The 18,221-nt window shown below is 38.4% G+C and overlaps 1 protein-coding gene across 1 annotated transcript in view; it reads left to right on the top strand.

Annotated features, from left to right (window-relative positions):
* Positions 1 to 18,221, top strand: part of ca10a (carbonic anhydrase Xa) — a 284,872-nt gene that overhangs the window by 211,361 nt on the left and 55,290 nt on the right.

Below are 18,221 nucleotides of genomic sequence, written 5' to 3'. Positions count from 1 at the left end.
AGAAAAGACAATTTTTTGGCAGCTCAAGATGCTTTATCTTCAGCTCATATGTTGATGGTGTGTCAGGGTAGAAATTCACCTAGGTCTTGTAATTTTTCAAAGAAATGAAGCAATTTTCAACAACAGGCAAAACTTCATATTTTGCGAATAACTGAGCTTGAAAGCCTCTGTCTTTTATGTGTGAAATTTCTTTAGAGGGATAGTTTACCCATCAGGGAATCTCACCTAGGTCATCGAAAGTGTTACATCCGGCACTCAATCTCATGGAATATCATTCAGATTTTATCTAAACTAAGGGAGTTCAGAAAATTTTATCAATGAGTCAGATTTTATTCATATAAATTTTTATTCACCTTTCAAACAAATCAAATGCACTTCAAAGTGCTTTGCAGTTTTATTGAAAAAAAAACAAGAACAATGTATGAAATAAGCAAAAATGGAAACAGAAATCAGAATCAGTTTCAGTCTGGAAACAGAATCAGTTTCCACACTATAAAACCATAAAAAAAACAAAAAAAACCCCATAAAATAGTAAGACACTTTATTAAAGCCAGTCTAAAACGATAGGTTTTGAGTTTACATTTTAAAGTGTTAATATTTTTAGCTCCTTTCAGATCCTCCGGCAGGCTGTTTTGGAGCATAATGGCTAAAAGAAGAATCACCAGACGTTTTAGTTCTACTCTGTGGAACAGCTAAAAAAGAAGAATCAGAGGATCTGAGGGGCCTTCCTGGTTTATAAAATAAAAGCATCTCTGAGATGTAGTCTGGAGCAAGGCTATGTAGTGCCTTACAAACTAATGAAGAATTTTAAAAATCAGTGTGAAAACGAACAGGCAACCAGTGTAAAGTTTTTAAATCAGTGTGCTCTCCTTCTGGTCTTAGAACTCATGCTGCAGAATTCTGAATGAGTTGCAGTTAATAGATTGTATTCTTTGGTAGAGCAGAAAGGAGAGCATAAGCAAAGATCTGTGGTATGATTTTTTTCAGCTGGTGCTCAGTATGGTCTGTGTTGGCTGTGGGGCGACTGTGGCTCAGGGGTAGAGCGGCTTGTCCACTAAAGGAAATAGCAGCAGTTCAATCCCAGCTCCTCTAGTCAGCATGTAGACGTATCCTTGGGTGAGATACTGAACTCCAAATTGTTCCCAATGCTGCACCGCCGCTGTGTGAATGTGTGATTGGTTACTGAGTAGCAGGTGGCACCTTGTATGGAAGCCTTGGCCACCAGTGTGTGAATGTGTGTGTGGATGGGTGAATGTGACATATAGTGTAAAAGCGCTTTGAGTGGTCAGAAGACAAGAAAGCGCTGTTCAATACTGTTGGATTGGTTCCAGCTAAGTGAATTTGGGGAATTACATGTTGACATGCTGGGGACAACAAGCAATCATATTAGTTGACTCAGGAATGGAAGGAAAATGTATTGATTCTTTGACAGGTGAAATCATGAGTCATTCATGTTAAAATACAAGTTGAGTTTTACGTTTTTCTTTGATTTTATCAAGTCCAAGTCATTAAATCTGTGAGTCTGCCTCAAGTCTAGGTCATGTGACACAAGTCCACACCTCTGCTTATTAGTATTGGTTTCAGCACCAATGTGCATTTGAAAGTCTACCTTTAATGATAATGCCAGTGTTTCCCAATGCACACTCTTACAAAATTTAACAAAACAAGTTAACTTTTACTTTATTTCTGGGAAATCACATTCCTACCATCAGTTTGGGAAATCGATAGAAGATACAACACCACCCAAGGGACTCATTAGCTGTTAAAATGTAAATGACACCTGCCCGTGATTAAAACATACTTAGAGCACTTACTTATTACAATCAGCAGCAACACTACCCACAGGATTGCTTGAGATTTAATCCAAAAAGTGAATGTCTTCCTCCTCCTTCAAATCAATAAGGAACAGATTGTTCCCACTGTCTATCTCATTATTAAATTGGCTATTGATAGAATGCATGCCCAAAATGAGGGTGACATATTTAAGAAATCTCTTTCTAAGCACAGTTTTTGAAAAACTCTAGTTGCTTTGGAACCACCTCCAGCCTTATAGGAGTTATTTATCTATGAAAGTATCCATATGACTGTCGTCAGATGATTGAAATATTGAATTCCTTCCCAGAATTTATAGTTTTATTATGCTTATTATATATGCAGTCTTGTGCTTTTGATTCCCCATTGAAAGGAAGAGTTATTGTAAGCATAAAGTATTTATGAAGGATCTCAGAGGAATCACTTCTATGTCAGCCAGTGTTCAAGAGAGCTCCAGAGGTGTCCGGGACTTAGCAGCAGATGGTGTTCAGGCTGAGACAAGCTGTGGTTGTTCACTGATGACTTATGATGCTTATTTAAAGATTTGGCAAACACTAGGATTTTGGCTGAGGCAAAAAAGGGTGCACGCTCTGTCAAAAACCAATAACCCCCCATAACCTTGGAGTAAAATACTGCTTTCAATAACTGGTTATGTGGGTCTGCCACCACCAAGGCTTCACCTGTAATAATGAATCTCTCCAACAGCACCTCAGATAATGTGCATATATACTTTGCTTAGGCAGTGTGAAATATTTCATAATGTTGCCACATTGGGCGGAAAACCGCCCAATCTGGCAACATTGGTCACCGTGTTCGCCGGCGCGTGCACTGCTACGTTCTGTAAAACCCTGCCCCGGCCTGTTCAGGCTGAACACCATCTTCTTTCAGGAGAGTCCCTAAGACAAAGACGATGAGGAGAAGTGTGGAAATATTTTTGTTTTCGGAGAAACTGCAAGTCACCAGGAGGAGCGCGTCTCATATGTGAACAAAAGCCGTCAGTTCTCAGGAAACATCACATGATGTTCCTGCTGGACATGTCACTTTGCTAACTGCTAATGGCCGCATTAGCTGGCCAGTATTAACAATGTTCGGCTGAAAACAAGTGCATGCAGACTGACATGCAGGGACTTAAACCAGCGGTGAGTAAGAGAAACAATTTATTCTAAATGTAAATTGGTGAAGTAGAGAAAAATTCCCCTAGCTGCTAAGCTAATTTACGCTATGTAAAATGCCATATGCTAAACACATTAGCACAATGTACATGTGGGGAAATTACTGCTTACAAAAGACAGGTGTTTGTCTGTGGTCCTTAAATGTTATTATTGAGTTGAGTTTTATTCTTTTGTTTGTTGTTAATCCATGTTTTATGGCCTCTGGGAAGTTTGTCTTCATGGCTTTATGTCAGATGTTCCTAAAGTTTTTAGTTTTTCTGACAGAATGTACCAATTTTTTTTTTATTTTATTTGAATGTTGTTTTTATCTTTTTTGGCCAAAAGCAAAGAAAGAAGTGGCAGCTTCCTCCTTGACAGACGTTAAACGAGCATTTAATATTGTTTTATATCGATCTCAGGCCCCCTAAATCAAATAGAATTGAAATCGTATCAAGGCAGACTTTGTGATATCAGCTAATATCAGATCTTTGTCAAAAGAGTCATTATAATATCGTATTGTGATAAAATTGTGATTTATGCTAGACACTGGCTTCTTAGGGCTAATGCCGATACAGATTTAGTAGTTTATGAGACTAATAACCAATACTTGGAACTGATATGCATTTACATTAAAAATTAGAATCTGTCAGTATTTAGAATTTAGAATATAAAAAAACTCCAACACAAAACTTTGTTTAAATGCCTTTTGCGAATGTTAAGTCAAAATGAAACATTCAACATCATATACAGAAAATTTTTCATAAAGTCAAGTAAAACTTTAAATAATAAATGCATAAATTAAAAAAAGCTCACTGCTTTACAATGTAAAAGTTCCTCCCATGCTGTCGCTGTCTTTGCACTTTTGAATAAATCAGTTTTATCAGCAATCATTCAGATAAAAGGCTGACACAGATAATTGGCAAAATGCCAAATATTGGTCCCAATAATCGGCCAGGCTGATAATCTGTCCCCTAATTCACACCCTGTAGCCTACTCAGCCATGGTAAAAAGAAAAATACAAAAATCATGGAAAACGACCACAAAAATCAAAGGAAAATAACGGAATATGCACAATCTTATTAAGTCCACAGTAACAGCCAGCAGGACGCTCTGCTTCTGAAATGCTGTTGGAAGCTCTGGGTGGGCTATAGCCGAGAGCCACATTGAGGTCAGAGCAAAACAGCGTCGCTGATATAATGTCATCAACACACTGCTGGTGGAACTGAGGGGTTAGGAAGTGTTTTTAGTCTTAGGATCACCCCCTGTGCAGTTTTTGGTAATGCTTCTATTATGCTTAATAGACAAAACACCAGAATCCTGAAAATAAAAGAACAATTCACTTTGAATAAATATTGTTAGACGACGGGTAAATTTTGACTTTTTATCACATATATATCATATGTTCTTATTCATCTTCCGAACAGGTTTTCAGTCCTTTGATAAATGCACCAGAATGTGTACATAAAGAAGTAAGAGGAGAAGTGAACTACAACTCCAAAGAAGTGTTTTGATAAAAAAAACGACAGAAAAAATACCAGTCACCAAGCTTTGCTTGAAACACATGCACGTTTGGCGGGCATGGTGGAAACCTGATTAAACATTCTGCTGTTAAAACGAGTTCACTTTCTGTTTCAAGGGAAATCTGGATGAGTTCAGCATTTGTGCTGTGGTGTTTTATTCCCATATCTAAGAACAAAGGCTTCTTTATTGTTGCTAAGGCTGATTTATGCCTTCTCCATAGTAACAGTAGCTGAGGCTCATGGGTATTGTTGTAATTAGAGCCATCCACCATAACAAAGCCTTTTCAGTTTTACAAGATCTTTTTCATGTCGGTTGATATAATACCTACATGATGTGTCAAATTATCCCCAAACTAACTGACACACAGCAGAGCTAAAGCCAGGCAGTTTTCCAGCATACGTAAATGCAAAATCAAATCGCTGTGTGTATTAGTTCTCTAGCCAGATGGGTACTTAAGGGATTACTTCACTTCCTAAATAACTCACTAGCAAGGTAAAGTCCAAAAGTCAAAATTAATGAAAAAAGGTAGAGGTGTCATCATTTCCAAAATTCATCCAATCTCTTAATAATTTTTAGTTTGCAGTGAAGTTTGCTGGTCAGCTGTATTTGATGTATTTAGGGGTTACTTTTTGATGTATTGAAGTTGATGTTTATTGATGTTGCTGCCCCTTGCCTGAATCTGCACAATAATGATATTCTTTTGAGAGTGGTGATTAGAGGTAACGGAGTAGTTCTTTTAGTGATGGGGAAGGTGTGCTGTTGTGCAAATTTGAGCATGTCCTAAATGCCTTGTGGGCCAATTAGAACTACTTTTTATATAAATTCCATTAATGCTCCTAATGATTGATCTAGCTCCAGAAATAGAAGATCTGTCTGTGGTTGCAACATATATATGAATATGTGGGAAACCCTGGTCTTAGTGGTCATTAACTCTTGTATTTAGTGCTGTCTATTGATAGCATGTGTAAACAGGGCCTCAGAGGCATTTTGTTTGTTTGTGCCTTTAAGACCTTTATTTTATAACAATAACAACAATGTTAAGGTTAGGAAATGATCAGGGTTCAGGGAACAGAAAACAAACAGTGATCCTCCATGTTAAAGTCTGATGTTTTGTTGACTCAGCTTACTGACTTCCTCCTTTGCGCCCATTATATTTACCACAGCTGCTGGAGGGCTTTGTCACTGCAGTGTAAACCGGAGACTTTTTACAGCACTGGCTGAAATGACTGATGCTGTTGTTCGTCTGTGGGTTATGACTAGAGCCCCGGCAGCTTCCGTACAACACCTTACGCTCTCTGTTAGTGCTGCCTTCAGATCCTGTCAGAACATCTGACTAAACCTCACTCTACCTCTTTTTAATGAAAAATAGACCGCCGTCCAAAAAGTTATACCACTTCTGGCTTGTAGTCCCAGAATGCCGTGGCTCAATCCATGCATATCATGCGGGCTGCCCTGGAGAGCAGTGTAGCACACATCTGGTGAGCGAGAGGGTCAGCGTATGTTTCTGCTGTGTGTGTGTGTGTGTGTGTGTGTGTGAAGAGCTGACAGTGACAGCTGGCTGGTGGTTGGCACAGGGGCCAACTGATGCAGGGATAAGTGCCGTAAATCGCCTCTCTCTCTTGCACGCACACACATATACATAAAAGTAGAGCTTCTGTGATGCGAAATGCTGTGTGGCGCAACAAAGCCGCAGAAACAGAGGTGATAATGTGACTGAGGAGGGTGTGAAAATATGCGCCAGTATACATGCTGTATGTGGAGCACACACAGATGTAAACACCGCAGTAACGGAGGAGGGAAAGCTCATTTATTCTGCACATGGATGAGCACTGGGACGACCTGTAAATGTGGTGTGTTGCTGAGCGCAAATGTGTACATATTTTAACATTTGATGGCAGCCATGGAAAGGTGGCAAAAGGCCCTGCTGCTAATGGCACAGCACACTGGGAGAGTTGTATGTGTGTTTGTGAATGCGTGCATGCACGCGTGGTGTGTGTGTGTGTGTGTGAGAGAGAGAGAGAGAGTGAGAGAGCAAGCATGAGACGGGAAAGAAAGGAAGGAAGGAAGGAAGGAAGAAAGAAAGAAGGTAATGATCAAAATCTGCAGGAGCAGAACCGTATTTCCCTCAGGCGTCAGTGTGTGTGACTAGCTTTCAATGTCCCCACTCTCTCTCTTTCTTTCTTTTTCTTTCTTTCTGTCTTTCTTTCTTTTTCTTTCCTTTTTGTACCCAGTGTGGCTCACAGCTGCAGTCCTTATGTTTAAATGAATAGTTTACTTTGGAAAATATGCAACACATTAGAGGTGAAAATTCTGATTCACTCTGCTGATTTAAATGGATTATTTCTGTTCAGTTCAAAGAGTTTGGACATGTCAGCAACAACATTCCCTCATAAGGCGATTTTGGTTCAGGCACTTTTCTTATTCATAATAAAAATAAAGTGATTCACACTTTGAATTGTTTTTGTACTTTTAGTATACATTAGGTGCCAGAGTTCATAAAACTGCATCAAAAGAGAGGTTGTTTATCAAAAAAAAAGGCTGGTGGAGGATTTCGCACATCCTAAAATCTGTTCTACAGTCCAAGAAAGGTCTTCAAATCCTAGAAATGTCCTAAGATCCTAGAAACGTCCTAAAATTTGACAAATGTCCTAAAATTCTAAAAATTTCTAAAATCCTAAGAATGTCCTAAAATCCTGGAATTGTCCAACAATACCAATAATGTCTTAAAATCCTTGAAACCACCTAAAATTCTAGAAACATCCTACAATCCTTAAATGTCCTCAATGCTACAAATGTCCCACAGTCTGAGAAATGTCCTAAAATCTGAGAAATGTCCTAAAATTTTACAATTGTCCTAAAATCCTTGAAAAGTTCTTGTGATCAAATTCTCGTGAATAATACAAGACAAAAACTCATTTCAAGCTTTTTGCTTAGCTAGGCTAATCATGACTTAACAGACTGTAATTGCAAAGCTCATCTCACTCGCTAAAAAAATTGAATCAAGGGTAAAAATCTGTTTCTGTATTTTTTCTTTCTTTCTTTCTTTTTTTCTTCTTTCTCATAAAAGAAATGACTTCACAAAATGGACGATGTGTGCCTTTGCGTCTGTGTTCAGGCTGAGTGTGTGGTAATGATTTTGCTTTATCCCGCCGCGGTGAGCATCTCTCAGCAGGTTTAGCATAAGCTGGAGGATCCCGGGGGTGCGGCGGCATATGTGTGTATGCATTTATGTATGCATGTGGCTTCCTGAGTGTGTGTATAAGTGTGTATGCTGGCAGTTTTTTGGAAGGGATAGATCTCGGTGTTATTTGCAGGAAGTTTCAAAGCTTGCTCTGGCGCTCGCGCGGTGCTCTCCCCAAAGACAAGACATTGATGTTTTACTTTCCAATGAGTTGTTTAGGAATAAAGGCAAAAAAAGAAAGAAAAGAGGTTTGCTGAAAAGGATGCAACCCATCAGAATGCCAATACAGTGGAGGAGTGGAGGGAGTCTTCCCTTAATGGATTTGAGGGGATAGAGATATCGCTCAATACTCTCTACAGCACCCTTCTTTCCACTTTTGATGAATATTGAAGCATAAATTTGAAGCAAATCAGTTCTTCATAGCCTCCAAGTTGACAGCGACGTCCTGCATAATGATGTCACTACTATCTGAGTTAGGCGCACACAGCAGCGCGTGCAGCAGGATGAAGAATGTGCTGTCAGACATGTCCAAGTCTTATCTCTTTAGCCAACCCAGTTCTTTCCTTTATCAAAATGCAGCAGGGCGGGGCTACGCTGCATCACAGCTGCTCGTCAATGGCGGTAGATCCCGGAAACATCCATCTAACGCTGACCAGACATGCCTAATGACCGCCATCAGTTCCACATTACAGATATTTAGGAGTGATTACCTCAATACAGCTGCCGCCCAGCTATCCCCATTGACTGACATTAACGCTGCTAGTCGACACGGCTCGATTGCCGCAATCGATTAGCGCCACCTCTTAAGGAACCAAAGGATACCACTGGCTATTGATTCAGCATTAGCTGAATGACCCTGACCCTCTCAGCGTGTCCAGTATGACTGGCATGTTGATGTTTTAGTCACCCAGCAACTGTCTCTTAATCTGCACATTAGCAGTGTATGCACAGCGCACAGCACTGCTGTTACTGCTGATAATAATTCTATCCTAATAACCTAATAATCTAATCACCTTTATTATCATGGTAATACATATATCAGTAGGGCTAGGTATCAATCTGGGTATCAAATTACAATATTAGTAGACATACCAGTTCATTTAAAGCAATATCAATACCAATACCAATACCAATAGACTACTTAACACTTAATTGTCTAGCTTTTTTTTTTTTTTTTTTTTAACCCTTTGGAGCTTTTTGTAGCATTTTACGCGCTTTTCATCCTTCATTTTTTTAAATATTTTTTACTGTGTTCATGCATATGACATACATTTTGGCAAGACTGTATATTTCTGTTTAATCTTGGAATTTCCAGCTCAGCTTCTACAATAAGTCTAAAATACCCAGTGGAAACAAAACTTACATTCACACTGTTAAGTGCAAAAAAATGCGCGATTGAAACCCATTCAAACTGACATTTTTGATCCCACAGCATCACACACATCAAAGCAGAAAAAAATGCATTGCATTATTTCTGGGTGTCATTCTGGGCTTTTGCCTTGGAATTGAATTTGTCTTTTTTTACTATTTTCACCTGATGAAGTCTTTTTTTTTTTTTTTTAACCATATTTGGTATCTGTCGAAAATATATGCTGTTTCCAGTAGGTGTACTTCCAAAAATCTACTTTGCATGTAGTATACTGAAAATAACTATTTAAATCTAATAACAGTGTCATCATGACAAAAAATGGCATCTAAAGGGTTAAAATTCTAAAAACGAATCATTATTTGATATTTCTGATGAGGACTGATGTTGGTTAAAAAAATTAACTCAATGAAAGTAGAAAATAATATTAATCGATAAAATTTTTGAAGCTTGTTTTTGAAAAGCGCATTTTGTGCGCAGTATGATACGAGTATGTGTAACGTTAAGGCGGGCCCAAAGGGTTTAACACTAGTGTGAGAGAGAGAGCATTTCAACACTCGTTTTATGGCTCCTGTCGATTAGCGCACATGGTATACCAAAACAATAGCTCTTAGAACAACCCAGTTGGCCACCAACGTTGTTAGACTTTGATATTTTGTTAAATTTAGGTTGTGACATCTGGTGATGAGAGAAACTGAAGCAGCTGCTGCTGCTGCAGAGTGTGTGCTTCACTCTGGGGACAGACGTGGGAGCTTCAAACACACACACACACACAGTGACGGGTTAATGTTAGTTAATGTTAGCATCACATCAGGTTTAACGACAGAGTTGGGCCGTTTCAGTGTCTTTGTGGACAGTTTAACGATGTTAGCTACTGCAGCAGCTGTGTAGCTCATGCTTACTGGGCAGATGTTGAACTGACAGTTCTCCAGGAGGATAAAAGCTATAGAGATTGCTTTAACCATAGGCTGTATATAGACACGGATGACGCATCCTCGCTTACCCCCGCTTAAGTGATGCCTAAGTGAAGCTAAAATACCCTGGATATGTAAAAAAAAAAATGTATTTTGTTCTTAGTAGCTATCACTTACTTTTAGTAGTTGCACATTTTAATATAATATGCATCTCTTAACTGTAGCAAGCCAACAAACTTTTAACTCTAAAGCATGCAAGGCTAGTATACTAACACAAATAACAACATTATGTTATAACATGAGTTGCCGCCTTGACGTCATCAATGCACAAACATGGCGGGCAAAATTCAATGTTTGGTTAATGATAAGAAACTTTTTTATTATTTCACATATTAAATATAAATCTTTTAATCCCACGTTAAATGCATTAATGTCAACAGCTGTCTTGTAGAGTGACCTGGATTAAATATAGAAACAAATATATGAAATATATATTTTTTAAAAAAGCATAAAAATCTAAACACTTTTATTTTTATTCCTAAAATGCAACCCATCTTCTTTGGAGCTTCCATGTTGTTGCCACTTTACAACCTCAAAGCACGTGAATGTAATGAAAACTGCGACCTTCACATGAATGCAGCATATGACATGTAAACATGAAGCATGGCGGTGGATTGCAGAAATGTACGAGGTCAACATTGTTCTCTGAGGCCAGGGCTGGGTTAATAGCTGTGCATGTGTGTTGCATGTTACACATGAGGGAGAAAAGGAACAGAGGTGCTTCATGTGAGTGTGTGTTTGACAGTGTATCTCATATCTTTTTAATCTGAAAGAATGCTTTATTTTCATCAATGGGATAGCATGGCTCAGCATGAGATTGAGCTTTGCGTACATCTAACATGCTTCCTGACAGCAGCGGAGCTCTGATCTTTTTACTGCTCAAAATATACTAATCTGTAGAGCTATATTTCTCCCTTTTACTATTATGACGCTTTTCCTGACAGATTTTTGTTTCAGCATGTGTTACTACAGCAGTCAGAGGTTTTTGTTTTTTGGACTATATTAGTGCTGCAATCATAAGCCTCTGACCTATTTCAAATCGGGCTGCACCAGATTACTGCACCGCCAGCCTGTGCAGTCTTTTTTTAAGGTTACACCTACACAGCTCTATAAATCCAGGTTGTTATTATATCCTGGTGCGACTGCGGGGGTTTTCATGTAATAACTAGAAATATAAGCCTGCTGTCTATGTGGATATCCAGGAATTCATTTGGGTGATTATTCCTATCTACCTTTTAGTTTTTTTGTGGTGTTGTGTGTGTTTTGTGTGTGCGCAGCCTAGATTTTGGCACAATATTACTCATATTGTTCTTGGCTACAGCACAAAATCCCAGGTAGCTGGGGATGCAAGTCAACCAGAGAATGTGTTGAAAAGGAATCACTAATCAGGGACTGGCAAGAAGATGGGCTGGGGCAGCGCTAGAATAATGCAGTGGTGAGGAGGTCCACGTCGCCAGTGTTGTTTGATCAAAAATGGAAATCTTTCTCAGTGTGTGGTACTGCAGAGAATTGTTATTTTATTGTTAATATACCTGACCATACTGTAACTACTGAATGTGTGGGCAGCAGATCATAAAAATCACTAATATACATAAATTAAATATGATGTGATACTTTAAAAACACAACAAAATTAAATATTCACAAACCTTTATCTTTACTTATTATTATGTCATTTGTAGGGGTCGACCAGTACTGTTTTTTCAGGGTCGATTATTAGTGGTTAATGAGACCAATTACGGATATTTGGAACCGATATGCGTTTACAATAAAATGGAAAATATATTATGTCAATATTTAGAACTTGGAATACAATAAACTCCGACACAAAATTTAGTTTAAATGCCTGTAACAAATTAATCAACACCGAAACATTTTACATAATATACAGAAAGTTCCCAGCAACTTTTTTTTTTTAAAAAGTTAAGTGAAAATTTTAATTAATGAACTAATAAAAATAGCTCCTTGACGTTTTACAAAGTAAAAGTTTCTCCTATGCTGACAATTTATTTGCCTTTTCTAATTAATTATGTCAAAGTGTAAAAATGTGTAGCAATATACTTTTCATTTACTCTGTATCAGTCTGAAAGAGGACTATTGGAACTCACTGGTCTTGAAGCAGGTCTGACTTGGGACTCGCTGTCTTTACTTGGGCTTAACTTGGGACTTGTTAGTTTTGATGCAGTGTAAGACTTGTTTCAGACTTTATAGCCAAGACCTAGAGATTGATTAAATGACACTAAATGTCAATCTTTGTCAGTCGATCCAGTAAGTGAGAGGAAGTTAAAGTGTCAGTTTCAGTGCGCTTCATATGCAGTGGTCAGACTTGATGCCTGTACAAGACAAAAAGCTTTTTTACCCCCTTCTATTGTCTGGTTTGACAATGTCTATGACGTGTCTGTCTTAATTTTAAATGCCATGGTTATTGACCCTCCTCATCTATGGCCGCTCCTGCCTGAGCACCTTTACAAGTCACATATATGTGAGGCTTTTCACAACCTTTAGGATTTTAGGACATTTCTAGAATTTTAGCTCGTTTCTTGGATTTTAGGATGGTTCTAGGATTTTAGGACATTTCTAAGACTTTGGTTTTTTTTAAAGATTTTATGTAGTTTCTAAGATTTTAGCAAGTTTCTAGGATTTTAAGGATGTTTCCAGGAATTTTTTACATTTCAAGGATTTTAGAGTGTTCCTAGTATTTTAGGACATTTCTAGGAGTTTAGAACATTCAAGGAATGACGGACATTTTTAGGACTTTTAGAGGATTTTTTGCATTTTTTTTCTAGGATTAAAGGAAGTTTCTAGGATTTTAGGACAGTAGGGGCTTAGCTAGGACCTTTGTCAGGGGGCGCGGGGATCCTCCACTGGCACTTTTTTTCATAAACAAGCTCTATTTTGATGCTGTTTTATGTACTGTGGCACTTTATGTATACTAAAAGTACAAAAACACTGTATTTTTCATGTGAGTAAGACAATGGCGCTCTAACTTGAGTATTACTGCTCTACAGAATCAATTTTAAAACGGCTGAAAAAGAAACACCTGGCCCTTTGCCATTGTTACTTGTTTCTAGTGTTAATGAGTTGAGGACTCTGCAACTTCAGTGTCCCGACTTCAATCGACTACAGATAAAGTGAGAAAGCTTTAAAACGATAGAAGGCCTCTGCTTTCCTGCTTTCCTCGCTTTCCTCCTCCCTTTGTTTGGCTGGTTCAGTTGTGAGTCTTTGATTCAGCTGTGCTTTGAGCTGTGCATCCAGTGAGCTGAGCAGCATCCCTGAACCGCATCTTTCATCTCTCCCCCACTTAGTACACACTCATTTCATAGGCTATCTGCCTGCCTTCACTCTCGTTTGGTCTCGTCGATAATCCTAACCTTGCCAGCCGGCTCGTCTTTTTACTGTTTTAGCTGCGAGATGTGAACACAAACAGCGAATCTGATACAAATCAAGCTGGAATTTATGGTCCACAGTTTTTTACTCTATCGCAGAGCAGTCCCACCGGCCCCTACTGTCTGGGGGGTTTACACAACTCAGATCACAAGGTTTCTCTGAGCTTTGAAACGCACTCCAGCCACCAGGAAACCAACTCTGCAGCCGGTCTCAGCTCGCACTCCCAGAAAAAAAGCAGAGTGATAATGATGTGAAAAATTGGGAGTTTATATTTAGAGTTACTGCTGCTTTCGCCGCATAAAGAGAGCCTGAGGGCCAGGCATAGGGCTTTCCCCTTATACAATGCCCAGTGGATCGCTTCTTACCACAAACAAAATAAATAAATCAGAGCAAGTACCCAGAAGCAAAGTGTCTGTGTGGGCGACCTACCCTATTTTAAGACACATTATGAGGACAAGTTTTTTTCTCTGTCCCTTTGATTCACTTTCCATCCCCGCCCTTGCTATTTTCTTCCCCCTTTTTTCACTTTATCTTCTCACCAAACTGCGTCAGAGAAAAATGATAATGTCATTTCATTGTAATTTGTGAATACTCGTACAGCTCTTCTGCTGAGGTACTTTTTGTTAAATAACAGAAAGTATGACAACATGTTTGGGTTTAATGTCCTTCATTTGGAACATTTCTAGGATTTTAGGACATTTCTAAGATTTTCTGACATTTTTAAGATTTGAGGCCATTTCTAGAATTTTAACACATTTTTGTGTGTGTATTTTGGATAACAGGACATTTCTCCGTTGTTTGGACATTTTTAGGATTTTAGCATGTCTAGAATTTTAGGTCTTTTCTAGGATTTTGGTATGTTTCTCAGATATTAGGATGTTTCTATTTTTGCACATATGTAGGATTTTAGGTGGGTTCTAGAATTTTAGGATGATGTAAAGATTTTATAATGTTTCTAGGATTTTAGGGATCTTTGGGATTTTAGCACATTTCTAGGATGTTTCCAGGTTTTTAGGATGTTTCTAGGATTTTTGACATTTCCAGGATTCAAGAGTACTTCTAGGATTTTAGCGCTTTTCTAGGACTTTAGGTTGTCTTTAGGTTTTTATTATGTTTCTCTGATATTAGGATGTTTCTAGAATTTTAGGATGTTTCCAGATTTAAGGACATTTTTAGTACTAGGACATTTTCAGGATTTTAGGACTTTTCTAGGATTTAAGGATATTTCTTTAGGTGGTTTCTTACCACAAACAAAATAAATAAATCAGAGCAAGTATCCACGAGCGAAGTGTCTGTGTGGGCGACCTACCCATAAGACACATTATTAGGCCAAGTTTTTTTCTCTGTCTCTTTGATTCATTTTCCATCCCTGCCTTCCTCTTTTCCACCCTTTTTTCTCACTCTATCTTCTCAGTGAACTGCGGCAGAGCAAAATGATAATGTTATTTCATTGTATGTAATTTGTGAATACTTGTGCAGTTCTTGTGCTGAGGTACTAAGTTAAATCCCAGAAAGCATGACAGCACTGCCTGCCAGAGCCATAATATGTTTGGGTTTAATGTCCGTCATCTTCAAATGTGTTTTGTTAAACTTGCTAAAGTGATTTTCAAATTAAAGCCTCCCAAGTTCAATCACGACAATAGTTACTCTTAGGCTTTGTTCTGCTTAAGTGCTTTCTAAACCACAGCAGCCAACACACAGCCGAGCGCAACACAAATATGCTGCTTTCCACTTGAAAAATGGCCTCAGTGTTTTCCCGCAGTAGTGTGCTGTTGGAGCAGCTGGAGCTGTGGTATGAATCCAGATCTTCACAGAGAGATAAGATACAGTACTTCATGCAGGCTGACGCATACATATGGCTCTGCTTTTTAACCACCCCGCAATGATAAGTAGGCCGACAGTAGCTTTGCAGCCCCGCACCCTGTCTGAATGCTAATGAGGATGCCGGCACAATCAGAGCGGCTTCCAGAGCTCCAGCAGCGAGCTGCGAGTCGACGAGCATTTTGACACTAATTTAATTTAATCCTGACCTCTTTTCCTCCTCTGCCTGTGAGCAGTGGGATATGTTTGGGGGTTCAAGACCCCTGTGTGAACGTCACACGTATCCAAGCCCTAACTCGTTCCTTGTGGCTCAGTGTTTTTGGTGGCTCAATGTCAAGTTTAAACTTTAACTGGATCCTGCAGTGAAGTCCACAACATTTCTCATGAATCACTTAACTGAGTAGGTTTCCACCCGAAAGAATTTGATGAGTTTGTATTGAAAGTGTAGGCATTTGATTCATTTTCTTGGGCAGGATCAGCATGAATCTCTGAACTAAGGTGGGCAGCAACATTAGCAAAACTATGACTGTAAAAGCAGCACAGGACTCTATCCAATACTGTCCACATTCAGCCCGTGGTTGAAGTATTATGCAGATTCATTACTTTACCCTTTGAAATCTGGAGTGACATCACTTTTCTTGTCCTGCTTTCAGATGCCTTTCACGAGTATTTTAACCATTAAACTTAGAGAAAATTGGTGCAATTTATTTCAAAAACATGGGGAAAGAAGTAATGGGCAACTTGGTAAGAAATGTTCCACAAATTGCAAGAAATAAAAATATTTTAAAAAATGTCTAGGGGGAAAAAAGCTAGGGAAAGACTGCATTTATAATTTGCATAGTTGCATATTTGAAATTATGTTGCAGAATTACTACAAAAGTACTTTCTTTCAAGTCTAGTTTACCTTGTTTTTTTCTTTCTTTTTCTTTCTTTATTTTTTTAAAATAATTTTCACGTAATTTTAGTGTACTTTTTAGTAATTTCTTGCAAATTTGGAGAATTTCTTCTTTCGTTACTCAAAGCCATCCCATGTTTTTGAAAGATTTCAAGCCAATTAGCTCATGTTTCAAACAGTCAAAGGAATACTTAACCAACAAAATGATAATTCGTATGTCTGTTACGAATGATCGCATTGAATATATAGTATAGTCACAGTCCCCTGGCAGGCTAGGCCTATATCAACTTAACTAGGGGCTGATTCAAGGCAAGCCTGAGCCAGCCCTAATTATAAACTTTATCAAATAGGACATACAGTACAATATAATAATACAGCCCTGTTGTATTGTTGTGTAAGAGTTACACACTGTATAAATATGTATGTATGTATGTATGTATGCCTGCACTGTAAAGTTAATGTAAACCAAAACAATAAGACAAAAGAAACTAAAATGCACTGTAGAGATGAAGAGAACTGCAGAGTTGAGTCACCTTAACACATTTTATAATTCAATAGTTGAAATAATAAAGTCTTGGTTATTGCAGCTTTAAGTAGAGGGGTTTTAGTGTGGAAAACGTGTGTGTTTCCATCACATGTAGGAGCCTTGCTGCCACTCTTCCTCTGTCTACCCTCCATGACGTGGCTCATAAGAGAACAGATGGCATTGTGGGACAGGTTCCAGAACGCCACTTTCTGCTGGGCCTCTGCTATATCTCACTGTCATCTATCTGGCATGGCCTCTGTCTTAATCAGGGGCCCAAGCGATGCCTCTTTACACCTGCACACTGTCAGTCAGCCAGAGAGCGATGATGCTGATAAAGTTCATGCTTTGAACATAAGGCTATAGGAATGCTTCATCTTATTCCTCTCCTGTTTTGTTTTTACCAGCAAGACTTGTTTGGAGGAGAGAAACAGCATCCAAAAGTCTGTGGGAAGTGAATCAAAGCAGAGAAATGACAGCCAGATGGTTTCAGGCGGTGCTTGGGGTCCAGTGGCCCTAATTTTGTTTCCATATTTCATTGTTAAATCTGACAAGTTGATCTTACCTAAAATAGTACTTGAAACTAACTGTCTTGAAAAGGGAACATAAATATAGCTAAATCTTAATTTATGTTTTGGCCTATATTTAAGTGTTGAGTTACCTTGAAAATATAACTGTATTTACTTAGTTTTGTGAAGTTGTTGCAACTTAAAAATGACAAGTGAAGTTACCTTGTTCTTTCTAAGCGATAGCAGCTTCAGTAAACCAAGCTAGTCTGACTTAACTTGATCATCACAAAGAGGATTTTGCCAGTTGAGAGAACTACTAGTTCTGCTTTGTTAAGAAAATACAAATATGACTGACTTGTATGCAACCAACAGAATACAGGCGTAAACTTGGTTTACTGAAGTTGATAAAAGTTAGAAATATTGTTTTAATTAAACTTGTCATGTGCAGTATATAAACAAACTCTTATTAATGAACCATGGTGTATTATTATTCTGTATTTCCTCATGCTTTCCTTGAGCCAGCCCCTAGTCAGGCTGATATAAGCCTAGTCTGCCGAGAGACTTCCTTTGAGACACTGAGCTTAAGTTAAACTATTTTTAAGTTGCAACTCTTCACAAAATTAAGTAAATATAAATGAAGTTAACTTAAAAATAAGACGTTAAGTAAGCATACATTAAGGTTAATATTTAAATTTACTAATTGGTTTCTTTAAAAAATCAACTTGTCAGACATAATAGTGTTGTCATACATGAATGTTTAATTGTATCATTGTTACATTTATTTTAAAGGTAGGTTTGTGTGCCAGTCACTTGCACCATTACATGTAGGCGAATTTCCATTTTTATTCTTAAAAGTTCTCTGCATCTTTTTTTCAGACCCCCCCCCCCCCGATGTTCACGGCGTACTGCGTTTAAAAGTCTCCTTTTATTAGCCAACTCAGCAGGTTTCCAGAGTATGTCTGGATCAAAGTATCGAATCAATATCTGCTTTTAGACCTGATATCAGCTCTTCCATTGACTACTGTTCACACAGATGCAGAGTCAGTTTGCTGGCAAGAGACTGCCTTTTATTATGTTCGAGT

Source organism: Plectropomus leopardus, chromosome 19 (assembly GCF_008729295.1).
Source record: "Plectropomus leopardus isolate mb chromosome 19, YSFRI_Pleo_2.0, whole genome shotgun sequence".
NCBI lineage: Eukaryota > Metazoa > Chordata > Actinopteri > Perciformes > Serranidae > Plectropomus > Plectropomus leopardus.
This window is presented reverse-complemented; position numbering and strand designations above follow the sequence as displayed.